This window comes from Ambystoma mexicanum, chromosome 9, assembly GCF_040938575.1.
Source record: "Ambystoma mexicanum isolate Mex_15411 chromosome 9, UKY_AmexF1_1, whole genome shotgun sequence".
Taxonomy (NCBI): domain Eukaryota; kingdom Metazoa; phylum Chordata; class Amphibia; order Caudata; family Ambystomatidae; genus Ambystoma; species Ambystoma mexicanum.
This window is the reverse complement of record NC_090931.1, coordinates 469,256,670-469,271,403: the sequence shown is the minus strand read 5'-3', so window position 1 is coordinate 469,271,403 and position 14,734 is coordinate 469,256,670.

Genomic DNA, 14,734 nt, shown 5'->3' with positions numbered 1-14,734 from the left:
AAATACGACTGGCTCCGTGTATATGAAAAGACTGCAGCAAAACCTTAATGATGAAATGGTCAAAATGTATAGGTTTGATTAAACCAGCAAGGAAGAAAATTAGATTGTGGAAATTACAGGTTCAAATAAACCCGTAAGGAATAGACTAAGATTGTGACAAATATACGTGTAAGTGATCATGGAGCCATTATTGAAATATGATTTGTAATTAAGAATTGGTAATGAAACGAAAAAAGATATAATTTACTGAAAAGTAATGAAGTATGGCAATGTTTTTTTTCTCGCTGCAATGAATTAAAGTTTGAAGGTTAAAACCACTCTAGTATTAAGAGATGTGACTATTCAGCCACTAGAGGAAGGGACCTATCGGAAGGGACCTATCGGAAGTGGAAGGTTTAAACTCATGTTGCCATGGAAACCATGTGAATGTGAGGAGACCCGCAGTTCCTTGACTACAGAAATTACAGAACGCCAATAGAAGTAAGTGGGAAGGACGCTTGCGAGAGGTTGCTAAAACACTAATTGAAAGCAAGACATGTTTTTTCTGGGAATAGAAACAAGCGCATGGTTTCTTGCAGACCAGTGTTTGTGCGACCCGCGAACTGGGAAGACGCCGACAGTAAGAGCGGAGGCCCTGTTGAAACTCGACTGCAGAAGAAGAACGGTAGTGGATGTCCACAAAAAACAGGTATGAGAGGCCTTGAAGCATAAGCTAAGTTTTTTTAACGGTAAGACGTGGAGGCACAGTTAGATTAGTATTAAACTGATGCACGATGTAAGCATAAAAATAAGACAAGTCTTCAAGAATAATGTTAAAAGAGAGCCGACGTACACCGGAATATAAAAACGAATGGGGTGCAGATGTTAATAAAAGAGAAGGGAGAGAAACAACTCGCTATACGTGTAGTCAGATCGTTAGAGAGAGATGGCGGAAATAATCCAATTTGAATAGGTATGCTTTTTTTTACAAACTAGATGGAGAGACCATGTCTGACAAATAATGTCTAAGGAAGGATGTTAATCATGGAGTGAGACAGTTAAGGGAAAAGGGTAGCCATGAGGAACTCCCCGTCTTTTGCAACAGGTAGTAAAAAGGGTTATTAAGTCAATGAGGTGTGGAAACCTAAAGAGAAATGTAATGTAAAGACAATTGGAATAATCCCAACTGTCCACTGACCTATAGCTCCCCTATTTGTCTCGCTGTTTAGAATACAAGTTGTGACCAGATGGAAAGCAGTACCAGAGCTAACTGAAAGTTAGACGCTGGAGGTGTAGAGACCTACATAGAATACACCTATAACAGGTGAGACAGGTGAGATTGAGTATGAATGCACAATTTAGTGATGCCATTATGATCAAGAGAATTAAACTCTCTACACAAATTAAAATTGTAAAAAAATGCTTGTATATTCAGGAATGAGAACGGTGAATTAAAACCGTATTCTTGTTGTGTTGTTGATCCTTTGTAAATGGTGACGAAAGAGAAAGTCTAGAAGTGGCAGCGGAAGAGTGTCACGGAGCAAACGTATTGCCCTATGAGACAGGGAACACGAAAGAATCAGAATATTGAAGCAAGACAATATGTTTGCTAGATACCTGTTAAAATAATGTGGACGTGTAAATTAGTTTTCCCCTGATGAAATGCATGATAAACTGTTCTTAATTAGAGTGAAAGAGGAATAAACATGTTGGGCATTGTTTGAAATGTGAGTGAATGGCTGTAATAGAAGTTGAATGTGAAAAGTATTATTGAAAACAAAGTGTTTTAACCACGTTCATAGAGAAACGACCACCCTGCACTAATGTTAACTCCACGATAACATGATATTAAATATGAATGTCTCAGAAAATTGTGATATATTTATAAATATGATGAATTAAATGTATTGAATTGAAAAAAGAGATGTGCCTTGGCAAATGACTGGTGATTTGGCTGAAAATCTCAAGCTAATGTATGCTCTGTGAAAAGAAGTTGTGAAACATAAGGTTTGGTCACAATAATGTGAAGTGTCTGATACTTGAGAGAAGTCAAACTACATACGGATCCACAATACAAGACTGGAGGAATATTTTATTTAAGTACAGTCTATAGCTTAGGGGGATTATTCAAACCAGTCTGTAAACACCCTCTAGTCTCAAATTTTTGTCAAAAAGCAGATATGCTCTCACCATAAAGAAACACGAACACTAGGTCAAACATGCATTTAGACAAGAAGAATATTGCTTTCCATAATATAGACATGAAGAACATAACATAAGCTCTTTGGCTTAAAGCGCTATATAAATTCAATAACCATAAACATAGCCAATGTATATGCTGAAATGCAAAATGAACGATTTACACATTTAGCTTGCTTAACGTAGAAACGCAACAGTAACAAGTGGCCATCTTGTATATAATGGCTGGTTTAGTGGCATTGGAGTGAATGGGAAGCCTTGAGTCTGCAGGGAAGTTCAACTTGCTGAATTAGCTGGAATACATGCCCGTTCAGGGCAGACAGTGGCTTACTGTGGAATTAGGAGGGCTGGTTGGCTCCGAAGAGAACAGAAGATAATAATTCCCAAGTGTAAAACATATTTCTCTTTGATTAATTAGAGAATAAATAGCCTTTGAATGCCAGGTGCCTACTAATTAAAAGCTTACTTCTGTATGAGAAACGGATCGACAATGTCTCCATTGGCCAGAGAGAGTAACAACATATATATTAATATTAGTTAAAATCATTGTAAAAGCCAAGCATATTTATTCAAAATATGTTCTTCCCACACATGACCTATAACTGGAGAACACTGCCCGTTCACTAACTCTAGACACAGATAGGCACCGGCCTCTACTTCCCGCAAGGTCACAGAACAGATGTGCCGGACAAGGCCAAGTTCAAAGCTAAATGTCTTAGCTTGTGGCCTAGGAAATGAGGGATGGCATCTTATTCAATCTGAATAAGCAGCTCATGGAGTTCTCTCCCCCTACCACTATTTTTGCTCATTGGCTGATGACCTGCCAAGTACTCAAGGTTGATAAGACAGATGCCAACCAATCAAAACTCCAATTTCCTTCAGCCTCTTATTACTCCTCCATCTCATATTTCTGGTTCCTCCCTTGATCTAATTTGCATCTTGACCTTTTCCGCTTCTCCTGTGTCATCTCTCCCAGTTTACCTCTGATCACTATCTCCTTTCTGTATCCTTATCTCCTCAATCTTCTCTATCTTCTCATGTTTTCCCCCCTCACTTACTTTCTCTCTGCATGATCTACACAGTTTTAACCCTTTACTCTTTAATACTGCTTGTACTTCTGCTCTTTCCTCTATTCCCTCCTTTTCAGCTCGTACTCCTGACGAGGCTGCGTCTTCTATGTCTACATCCCTTTCCACTTCTCTTGACCAGCTCTATTATCCGACCTCTTTTCACCCTACTTGTAAACCTTCTGAACCCTGGCTTTCCGCTCACCTGCGCTCTATGCACCGTCTTCTTCGTCATTTCGAAAGACGTTGACATAACACCAAATCAACGTCTGATCACTCATCTTACTTTTCTTATCATGCTCTTTATGATGACTGTCTACTTTTCGCTAAGCGTCTTTATTTCTCAGATCTTTTACATACTCAGTCTACCCATTGTAGGCATCTTTTTCAATCCCGTCCTCGGCTCCACTATCCTTCTACTTTAGCTCACTCTGCTAACTATTTTATCCGCTTCCGACTTTGCTCAATTCTTTTCCTCTAAAGTTCTTTCTCTTCATAATGATATAGAAGCCTCTAACCCACCTAAAGTCATTTCTCCTACATCTATTCCTCTCATTTAAATTGCTCACTTTATTCCGATTTCCAACTCTGAAGTTCCTCTTTAACTAGCTAAAGCTCACCCTACTGCATCCCCAACTGACCCTATTCCTTCTGCACTAATTCCTAAGGTCTATCCTTTTCTTGTACCCTATCTTGTTTCCTTTTTTAATGCCTGTCTCTTTACCTCTACTTTTCCCATGTCGTTTAAGCATGCTTCTATCATCCCAATTCTAAAGAAACCCACTGCTGACCCTCTGATTGTTTCCAGTTTTCGTTCTATTTCTTTATTACCCTATCTTTCTAAACTACTAGAACAGCTTGTCTACTCTCAGATTTCCACATTTGACTCTAATTCTTCTATTCTTCCTCAGTTACATTCAGGCGTTCGTCCTCTTCACCCCACAAAACTGCTCCTCTTTCTGTGTTGAATTCTCTTCTCTCTGCTCGATACTCTTAACACTCATCTTTTCTTATTCTTCTAGATCTATCGGCTGCTTTTGACATTGTTGATTACTCTCTTCTGGCCTCACTTTCGTCTTTCGGTCTTACACGGTCTGTTCTGTCTTGGTTCCATTCTTATCTATCCAATAGAACATTCTCAATCTCTTGGGCGAGCAAGTCCTTAAATCGTTCCTACTTGCCCATGGAGTGCGTCAAGGGTCTGTATTGGGTTCTTTACTATTCTCTCTCTATACCTCTAATCTTGCTGCTATTATTTCCTCTTTTGGATTACCTCACCACTTTTATGCTGATGATACCCAACTATTTCTTTCTTTTTCTCCTGAAATCCATCATACTCTCTCTGCTTGCTGAGTTGCTAATAAATCTTGGGGGCCTTCCCAATATCTGACTCTCAGTGCTGGGAAGACTGAAGTATTGTTTTTCCCTCTAATACCCTTCCTCCCCAACCTTCACCTTATTTTATATTCTTTCCCCATCTAAGCTTTCAATCTCACCCACGGCCCAAAACTTTGGCCTTCACCATGTCACTAATCTTTCTTTTTCTTACCACATTTCTTTAACTTTTCATTCCTGTCATTTTCATCTTCTCAACATTCGTAAAGCTCACCCATTTATTAGTTTTCAAGCATCTAAACTTCTAATTTCTTCTTTCATTTTCTCCAGACTTTTCTACTGTTCTACTGCCCTCTTTGGACTCCCTAGCTCTTTTATTACTCCTCTTAAATCAGTTTTCAATTCCTCTATTCGTCGTTTGTGTCTTCTCTATATTGTTTTCAAATCTCTTTATGGTTTGGCTCCTACTAATCTTACTGCATTAATATCTTTCTATATTCCTTCTCGCTCTCTTTGTTCTTCTCAGTTTCTATTGGTAGCCCCCGTCCTCCCTGTGCCCAGTCTCGTTTTCGCTCTGTTGAACTCCTTTCCCCTCTTCACTGGAATGCTCTTCCTCTTTATCTCTGTTCTATCTCTGTCTACTCTTTGTTCCGTGGTTCCCTGAAGTCCTACTTACTCCAACATCCCTGAGTGATTGTTCTCAGAATTTTATTTTGTATTCATTTTCATTGTACTGTTCTTTATCCTCTGTACAGAGCTTTGATTTAAGGTGCTTAATAAAATCCAAATAAAATACAAAAATGTGATGCCATCCCGCAACCGTTGCATTAGCCAATTACCTATTTCTGAGATGATGGGCCTCATTCCGAGTCATGCCGTTAAGTACTGGTACTTTCCAGCATGGCGGAAAGTACGACACTGTGCTGGTTTAAGAGCGAAAATTTCGGCCCATTCCGAGTTCTCGGACACGCGCTTTCCGCCATGCCGGAAAAGGACCGAGCGGCCTGCCGCAAAACCCCCCCGAAAAACCCCTAACGGCATGCAGCGACACGTAAAGTACAACATCGCCCTGTAAGCAGTAGCGTCAGTGCATAACCGTGACCGTAATTTACGGACACCGTAAAGTACGGTCACCGAAAAAAAAGGAAGCAGAAATTACGACATCGCACAGGAACGGGAAGGAGAGCGGCGGCCATCTTTAAAAACACAATCCATTGCCATCCGCAGCCGCCAGCACCCTTGTGAGGAAACTAAAGTTGGAAACCGGACCAGGCACCGCTCAACATGCCAAAAGCACCAAAAAGGGCGGTGGATCGCATTCGCAAGCAGAGATTCTGCCCAGATGAACTCCAGGCCATGGTCGACTTCCTGGCAGAGCATGCCGATGTCATCTTCAGCAGCGACATGCGGAGGGAGTCGACCCTCCGCAAGAAGAACATTTGGGCGGAACTTGCACAGAGGGTGAGTGCTGTTGGCAACACCCCCGCATCCCCAGGGACTGCCGCAAGCGGTGGGACGACCTGCGGGTGCGGGGCCTCCTCTCCAGCAACCGCAGCCAGGCCCTGCAGACGGGAGGTGGCCCAAGTACCGCAGCCCAACTTGAGCCGTGGGAGGAGACCTGTGCGGAGCTCATTGGCACTGAATCCATTGAGGGCGTGGGGACCATGGAGTGCGGGGGAACGACTTCTGCAGAAAGAGGTGAGTGTCGACAGTGTACACTGGCAATGTCCATTGCATGATGTAAACTGACCCAGGGGCCATCGAAGGCACCCTCTCGTGTTGCCCTCCCCCCTTCCAACGCACCCCCCATCCAACAAATGCTGAGGCAAGTGCCGCCTAACGATGGCCCAAGTGCGAGTACATAACGCACATCAACCATAGTGCATTGACTTGCACAGCCCATCATGCACACTGTCCAGCGTGGTAGGCATTGTACTAGCCAAAATGTACATGACCAGGGCACAATGAGTCACTCCCAAACATGTGTATATGTCATCACCATGCACATGTACCACTGCCATAGCTACCCCCCAAACAGAACAAAACGTAAATGACCGAACTGTCCATGCAGCCATGTATGCAAATAGGACATTGCACATACACTAATGTTGTCCCTCTCTTCTACCCACACAGGCACTGACCATGACAGCACAGAGCCCCAAGCAAGCCGGCCAAGCACCTCCACAGGTACTGGCAGGGTCAGGCCGAAGCCAGCAACAAAAAAAACCACCCCCCAACCCACGGAAAGGCCACTTGAAGCTGGCAGACCAGCATGCCATACAGCATCGGCGGCAGCAACTGTGCCAAACCCCAGCTCGGCGCAGTCGAGCGTCTCAGGAGAGGCTGCTGCTACCGCGCCGGATGAGTGGGAGCCCAGCCCGTCACCCATCCGGGGGCGCATGTCGGAGGACGGCAAAGACACAATGCACAGGCCGGAGCCATGCTCCGTAACCCTGGCGTCATGCAGTGACTCCGGGGATGCACCATCACCTGTGCACAGTCTGGAACTCAACCTGCCGGGGTATGACGCCAATCCCCCCAGTCCACCCATACCGCCCCCTGCAGAGCCTGCTGGTGCAAGTGGATCTTCAGATGGTCTCCCTTCTTTTAACCAGCAGTGAGTGCACCAGTTGACTGATCTCATACAGAACTACATTGAGGACAATCGCCAGGCCAGGGCAGAATTGCATGTAGAACTCAATCAAATGCGGCAGTCCCTCACCGACTGCACCACCAGATTGTGTGACTCTTTGACTGACAACACGACCCGGCTATGTCATGTCCTTAATCGCATAGCAAATGCCCTTGAGGCAGGGCATCCAAGAACCGAACCACAGCAGGAGGACACATCCGCAACCATTGAGGCCACGCAATGCAGCCCGGAGAGAGGCACTCGGCGTTCCTTGCGTCAACGGGATTTGCCTCCCCCAGACAAGGGGGGCAAGAGACATTAGGCATTCCTGCCACATGTGGGCCCCACATCCTACATGGGACGACTGCTCTGGAGTTGGGGGGAGGGGGGAGATGGTGTGTTCTGGAGTTGGGGGAGGGGGGAGGGGTATGATGGTGTGTTCTGGAGTTGGGGGGAGGGGGGAGGGGGCATGGGCAGTTGCTGATGTAAGCACTATTTTTTTCTCACAATACACAATTGGTGTCGCAAACTTAAACCATTGTGGACATTCTTCATTGCACATTTGTTCATTGACTACTGCCAGTGCATGGTGTACAAGTATGCACGAGTCCGTTGCCCTGTGTGCCCATGTCATGATACCCTCTACTGACTTGTGTCCTGGAGACCTTGTCCACTGTAAGTACAGAGCATTGCATGTCCCTCAAGTGCACAGCCTCAATGACCCTTTGTTGGCACTTCACCCTCCGTCTTCACCGCATCGTCCTGTGGTTGTAGCAGTACCATGTCAGGGGTGATAGCCGCTCACATAGGGATGCATTTTTTGTCCATCTGCACATATGGCATGGGCCCATTCGACACCAGATATCAGTGGAGGGGTCACCCACCAGTCCTGCTTCGCCGGCACATATGTGCATCACGCAAGCCAGATGACTGCTTCATCTACACGCATGCACGGGTATGGCCATTGTCTGGTTGCCCCATGGCCCTGTTCAGGGGGTTCGTGACAGGGGTCATGTGGCTTGCTGTCAAGGGACAGCCAACAACAGCTGCATGTGTCGCCAAATGAGGTGGGTGTGTGGACTGTCATGGTGGAGAACAGTACTTGGCTGTCATGGCAGGGTTTCAATGATGGCCATCTGCACATGTCCATGGATGTTTTGCGCACGATCATGGACACAAATATGTGTCCGATGCAATGTAATGCAGTGGGGTGTTGCGTCTACATGATGGCCCGTGAACGATGGTGTGGACATCTTGGGGTACATGTTCCTTTGTTGCATGCTGCTGTCCTGATGTCGGATCAATGTGGTGCTGTGTACTGTGTACATTCTTATTTGGGTGTGATGGCTGTAGTCTGTGGATCATGGTCATCATCCTGTTCTGATCCATTCTATGGTGATTCCCAACACTCCTATGAGTGCGCCATGCCCGTGACGTGATATCGTAACCCTGCTGCCCTCCGTGAATTCCACTCCCAGGGATGGGTCTCCAATGTGGTGCCAGGCTGGGGGATGCCACATTGTGCATGTGCAGTGTGTCCTCCGATATGCGCTTACGGTTGTGGTGTCCGCCAATGAGTGGTGCTGGTGTAGTGTGATTAGCCCTTGTCAGTTGGTGGAGATGTAGTGTGATGTGAGTGCCTTATTCTAGCAAAGTGGGAATCTGTTCATATGTGCCGTTGCACTGGTTCTGTGGCAGGTTTGTTGTCGGGGTGAACACCGTACAATGGCTTCACCGTTTCAACCCAGTTGGTTCATGCAGGCACCCACCGCATGGCACCAGTGCACTTGCATGACACAGTCAGACGACTCAACAGCCAGCCAGGCAGGTCATCCTGCATGTTGGACCATGTGGCGCGGTAGCGTGGTGAACTGCTGGCCCTTTGAGTCATGTGTAGTTGTTTGGTGTCAGGCCCACCCATGTATGCGGTTCTTGGTAGCGTTGGATTCCATCTGCACGTAGGGGGAGTGGTATTGTTTGCAGTTGCTGTCCGCCACCTGCATGCCATGCTGGTCCACATACGACTTGTGGGTGCTGTCAGGGGCACCATTGTCATTTGGCATGCCTCCTTTTGCATTAGGTCCAGCTTTACTGTTGTGTATGTCATGGGTGGTCCATGTTGGGGATTGGTGGACCCTTGTGTGCTTGGGGAGGTGTGACGGCACTTGTATATGTGGCCGCCTAATGGACGGTTGTGACATGCCACTGTGTGCTGGTAGGTGCCTTTGGCATGGGTGTGGGGCACAGGCAACACCATCACTTGTGCCGGGTTGGCACTGTACATTTGTCTGGTGCTTGCTTTTCTTGTGTCTGTGGCGCAATATGGTGGTGACGGTGTCACAGTCTAGGTGGTCTGGGGTCTCTCTCTGGTAGGACTTCTCCTAGAGTGGCCGGACATGCTGCGTGTGCATGGGGGCTGCTGGGGTGGTAACGGAGGCTGCACTGGTGCTGCATGCAGGGCCTGTCTCCCCCTCCTTCTACCCCTGTGTCTCCTCAGTGGGGGGGCGTGGTGTTGTTGCAGGGGTTTGTGTGGTTGTGGCCTTGCTTGTTCGATTGGTGTCATCTTGGTGTGTGACGGGGTGGTGTGTGGGTGTGTTCCTTTTCTGCTGTGGCAGACTCCTGGCCTCCATCTGTGTTGCATGTGTCCACCTGTGGCTCTGGGTCCCACTGCTCAGGGTTCTTTACTCCTTCTCTGAGATGCCTGTATGTACTCCATGCCGGTAAGGTACTTTAAACTTCGGTTTACGCCATGACGTTAATTTCGGCATGGAGGGGCACACGCGCGACCCAAGACCGATAATTACGGCATTGTAGTTTACGGTGCCGTAATTAACGGTCTGAGGGGTCGGAATGGCACGGAGCGGAAAACCATGCCGGTAATTCATTACCGGCATGGTTTGTACCTTACCTCCATGCTCGGAATGACCCCCGATGTCTTGCTAACCTTTATCAATTTAGGGGTGGTCCATCAGGTATCTAAATCCAATGAAAAGACTAACCCCTTTCCTTTGCATATGTAGGGAATTGCCCTAGCCAATCCCTCGACCCGTAGGTTTTTACAGCTAAGATTGTGATATTATGCCAGCTATGATGCGTTTCTCGTTTATAATTCACTCTCCTGTATAGTAACATTCAAGAGCTCTTTTGACTTGTGTGTTTACTGCTGTCCCTGCTTTATATGGATTGTTAATAAAGTGGGCTTTGCCAATTACTTTGAATATTTCCGTTATTCGGGTGCAGGATTTCCAGCCCTGTCGGTTGCCCTTGCGCTGGGGCTTTCTAGCGGCCCTGTACATTATTAAAACAACCAAGTCACAGCTGAGAATCCGCTAACTAAATCCATAATTTCAGAATCAGACTCAATTTAACAAGGGGAATTTTGTGCATTTCCTAATCTTATTAATGGACATGAAAAATTGTAGTAGGGGATATTAACTGATAGCTATAAACATGTAAAAAATGATAGTATTTTATTTTTGTTATGTTGGATCCTGGTCGTACATAAGCCATGAACTGTGCTAAACCACAGCCATATAACTTGGATAGTGCAATGAGCCACAGCCATGATCAGAGCGGTGGCACGGAATAAGTGCTGATTGGTCAGCAAACACACATACACACATACTCTCACACACAAATGATCCCATAAAAACAGTGCATCAGTTACGGCAGGCTAGGTCCAGGGCTCAGGAACACCCAGTTTCAAAAATCTATATCCAATGAAAACACTAACCCGTATACATTGCATTTTTAGACAATGCCCGTAACCAAGCCCTCAATCCTGTAGGTTTTTGCAACTAAGATTGTGATTTTGCTCCTTGAAATACACTGCGTATAGTCACATTATAAATGCCAAATAGCTAAATATGTCAGCTATGATACATTTCTCGTTTATAATTCACTGTCCTGTATTAGAAATTTCAAGAGCTCTTGAGACTTGTGTGCTTATTGCTATCCTTGCTTTATATGGATTGTTAATAAAGCAAGATTTGTCAATTACTTTGACTATTTCCATTATTCGGGTGTGGGATTTCCCAGCCTGTCTGTTCTGCTTGCGATGGGGCTTTCCAGCGGCCCTGTATATATGGTAGCGGTTCGGATTTTTGTGGCCAGCGCACTCAGATTGTTGACATTCCCCACCATGAGCCTGAGGACTGTGGAGTGACCTGTGGAAACCGGAGAATCACGTGTGAACTAAGAAGGTTGACAGCAGCCCCCTTGGTAAAGTTCCTGCCCGATCCCCACACGTGCACTGCAGGATGAAGGCGAGTGACCGAATGAGGGAAGATCGATATCAAAGGCCTCTGCCAATCCACAGATGTAAGCATAGCATCGACTTGGCAAAACAGAAGGGGGAGGATGTTGTCTGTATAATGGGTAATTGTTAGGTGATAAAAGGATTGATTTATGATAGGATACCTATAACAAGGTTATGGAAGGTGACGCACTAAACCTCGTGATGAGGTATTAAGGTATTGATAATGAAGAGATTACCCAAGACACGGTCGTGGAAGAGTGTGTCACAAACCCCCTTCTGGGGTATGATTAAGAGATAAGGATACCTTACCAGAGACAGGAAGACGGGCGTGTTTTGTTGTGTTGTAATATACTGAAAATGCACCTATATGTGTAGTGGTTGCTGGTGCCAGCCGTAGGGTGAAAAGTGGTTTGGATTGTGAAAAGTAAGGGCTCATGTATATCGGTATTGATCGTAGAGTATGAGGAGCTGTGGTTTGCACCCAATCAGTGTGGTCCTGAGAGTGGGCAGCGTTTGTGGTGGTTGCCTGAATAGTTGGTGCAGTGGAAAAGGTGTTGGGAGGAGACATAGAAGTGTTGGAAATAGAAGGAAATATTTCTGCAAGGAGGAGTGGAAAGGTCATATGTTTGAAGGTTTATTAAGGTCTGGTAAGTATCAGCAGTTAAGAGTGTGACATGCCATCATGGGAGACACTCCCCTTGTGGATTTATGTAAACCGTTGCCCAGATATAAGGATACGATCCATAAATAACATTCCGAATAGGTGAAAGGCACAGTGGGCAAAATGTTTATGCCCTGGGCCCACGAGGGGACCCTTTTCGAGAGCCATGCTGCAACACATGACAACATATTTTCATGCCGCGTACAAAGCGGAAAAGGTTGCAAAAGAGATTAGGAACTCACCCTATTCTTTCTCACTACTTTTTCTAAATGCTAAAAATATGCACACTGTTTGGGAGTCGATTTTTCTACTTTATTATTATCGCTTCCAAAATATGTGTCTTATTTTTCTCTCAAATTACTTGATTCATCCTAATCAAGTGTTTAAAATACAATTCAATTTATTCAATTGTTCGAATTTCTAAAAGGTGATGTACTTTAGCCAAGCTCACAAAGAATATTCTGTGTCTCAGGGCTCAGGTCATCACACCTGAACCTTCAACTTGTCGACCGGTTTCAGCGGGTTTGGGAACCTTTCCGTTTTCTTCATGACATATATAATGACATTAGTTCATCACACTATAATGCAAAGATAGTTAAAAAAAGACAGTCTTCTCAATCTTTGTCTTGGTTTCCACGTGTTGGATTAGGGAGAGCGTCTCAAACTTTTTCTGATGGATGTTTTTTGTTTCCTTCCACATACCCTAAAAGGGGAAAGTACACAAGGGGGACACAATAAGTATCCCAACTCTATAAATCTTGTTTATTTATTGGCATCTATTCGGTTAGACCACAGAGAACTCTAATAGTTCTTACCTCTCTTCAAATATTGTTTCGCACATTCATTTCTCGTTCATTCTGATCTGGTTTCAATGATGGATCTATAAATCAGAAATCTAGATTTACTATCTGTCCATTTATCACTGACACATGCTGAATCTCTGGCAGGGATCTATAAAAGCCCTAAACTGTCTTTCTGTAGTGTTTCCCACGCGTATTACAGGTGCATGCCATAATGATGTAGTAGTAACATTAGCTCACAAAAAGTAGCCTTGGAACAGCAATATGTGAAGAGCCTGACCTTCAGTCCCCAAAGAGATGAGCCCAGCTGACCCACGTGGGGAAAGACAGACAACGGAGATGAGAACCCATCATAGCCTAGCATCCCCTATGGAGCAGGACCATGTATACTGTCCTACCAATCAGCTGTGCGGGTTTAGACCGTATGGAGGACATCATTAGTGATGCTGTGAACGTTTATAATACACGATACATGATGACTGAACCAGAACGTTCTCGAGCAGCAGAGTCCTCTGCTGACACCTTTCCTTTTTGTACAATTAAACCTTGTTATCCTTGCAATCAATCTCTTGGCCTTTTTCCCTCAAGGGTTGTATTCTTTCTGGCGTGAGCATAACAGTGACTTGCCTTCATTTGGTGACCCTGCTGATGTGATCCCAGCACTCCCCATACCTGCAGAGTTATCCAGGTGACCTCTATGGAAGGGCTGCACACACCTACAGTGACCAGCCCCAAAACACGTACTCCCCAGTGGGCCTGCAGGAGCCGTCTTTGCAGAATCCTGCCTGCTCTTTGGAGTGGGGTGTGGCCCCAAGGACAGGTGCAGGCCAGTGTTGGAACCCTGTGAACGGAGGAGTTCATATGAACACACGCATGTGAATATAGTCTGCCAGGGATAACAAAGTAGGGTTGGATGTATGGAGCAGCGTGAACACACAGCGATTGAAAGTGGGAATGTGTTGATTTTCTGTTTTTTACAGATTTTTCAAGGATATTAAGGAAAAGGAAAATGGAAAAGAGGGAACCTCCCCGAGTGAGGGAAAAAGGTGGTGCCACAATTATTGTTTAAACAATAAGGGAAAAGAGGAAAATACGTAGGAGCTCTGTATTAGAAAGCGCAGGAATAGTAGTGGTCATTGTTTTAGGGCCTCATCACGAGTTGGGCGGTAACCCTTAAATCCAGCGGTAACAGTATTAGCACCGCCAATACCGCTCCGCTGGATCACGAGTACAAATACCGCCGTCGCTATTACAGCTGGTGTAGGAAAGCCGGCTGTAATAGCGCCGGCACCCATTTGCGCTATTACAGAGCCATCACAAGTCTGGCGTAGGTGATGGCGTACAGAGCCATCACAAGTCTGGTGCTATTAGCACCAGAAAACCGGCAGAAAATCTGCCGAAAATACACCTAGCCAAATGCTGGAGGTAAAAGAATACAGGAGAAAGCAAAGAGTGCCCAGGTGAAACCAATGCAAATCAGAGGCCTACAAAAGAACCACCCATGCACAACCCACCCTCCCCAACACCATTACACCAGCAAGAGCAGGGAGGATACAGCAATAAGGACCCAGGTGAAAACAATGCACACAGAGGCCTACAAAGGACCCACTCATGCACAGCACACGCTCCCCAACACCATTACACCAGCAGGAGCAGGGAGGAGACAGCAATAAGGGCCGAGGTGAAAACAATGCAAACAGAGGCCTACTAAAGACCCACCCATACACAACACACACTTTCAAACACCATGCTGCCGTTTGGAGCCGGGAGCCTTGATGTGGACATCTACCTGCTGTGCCTGGA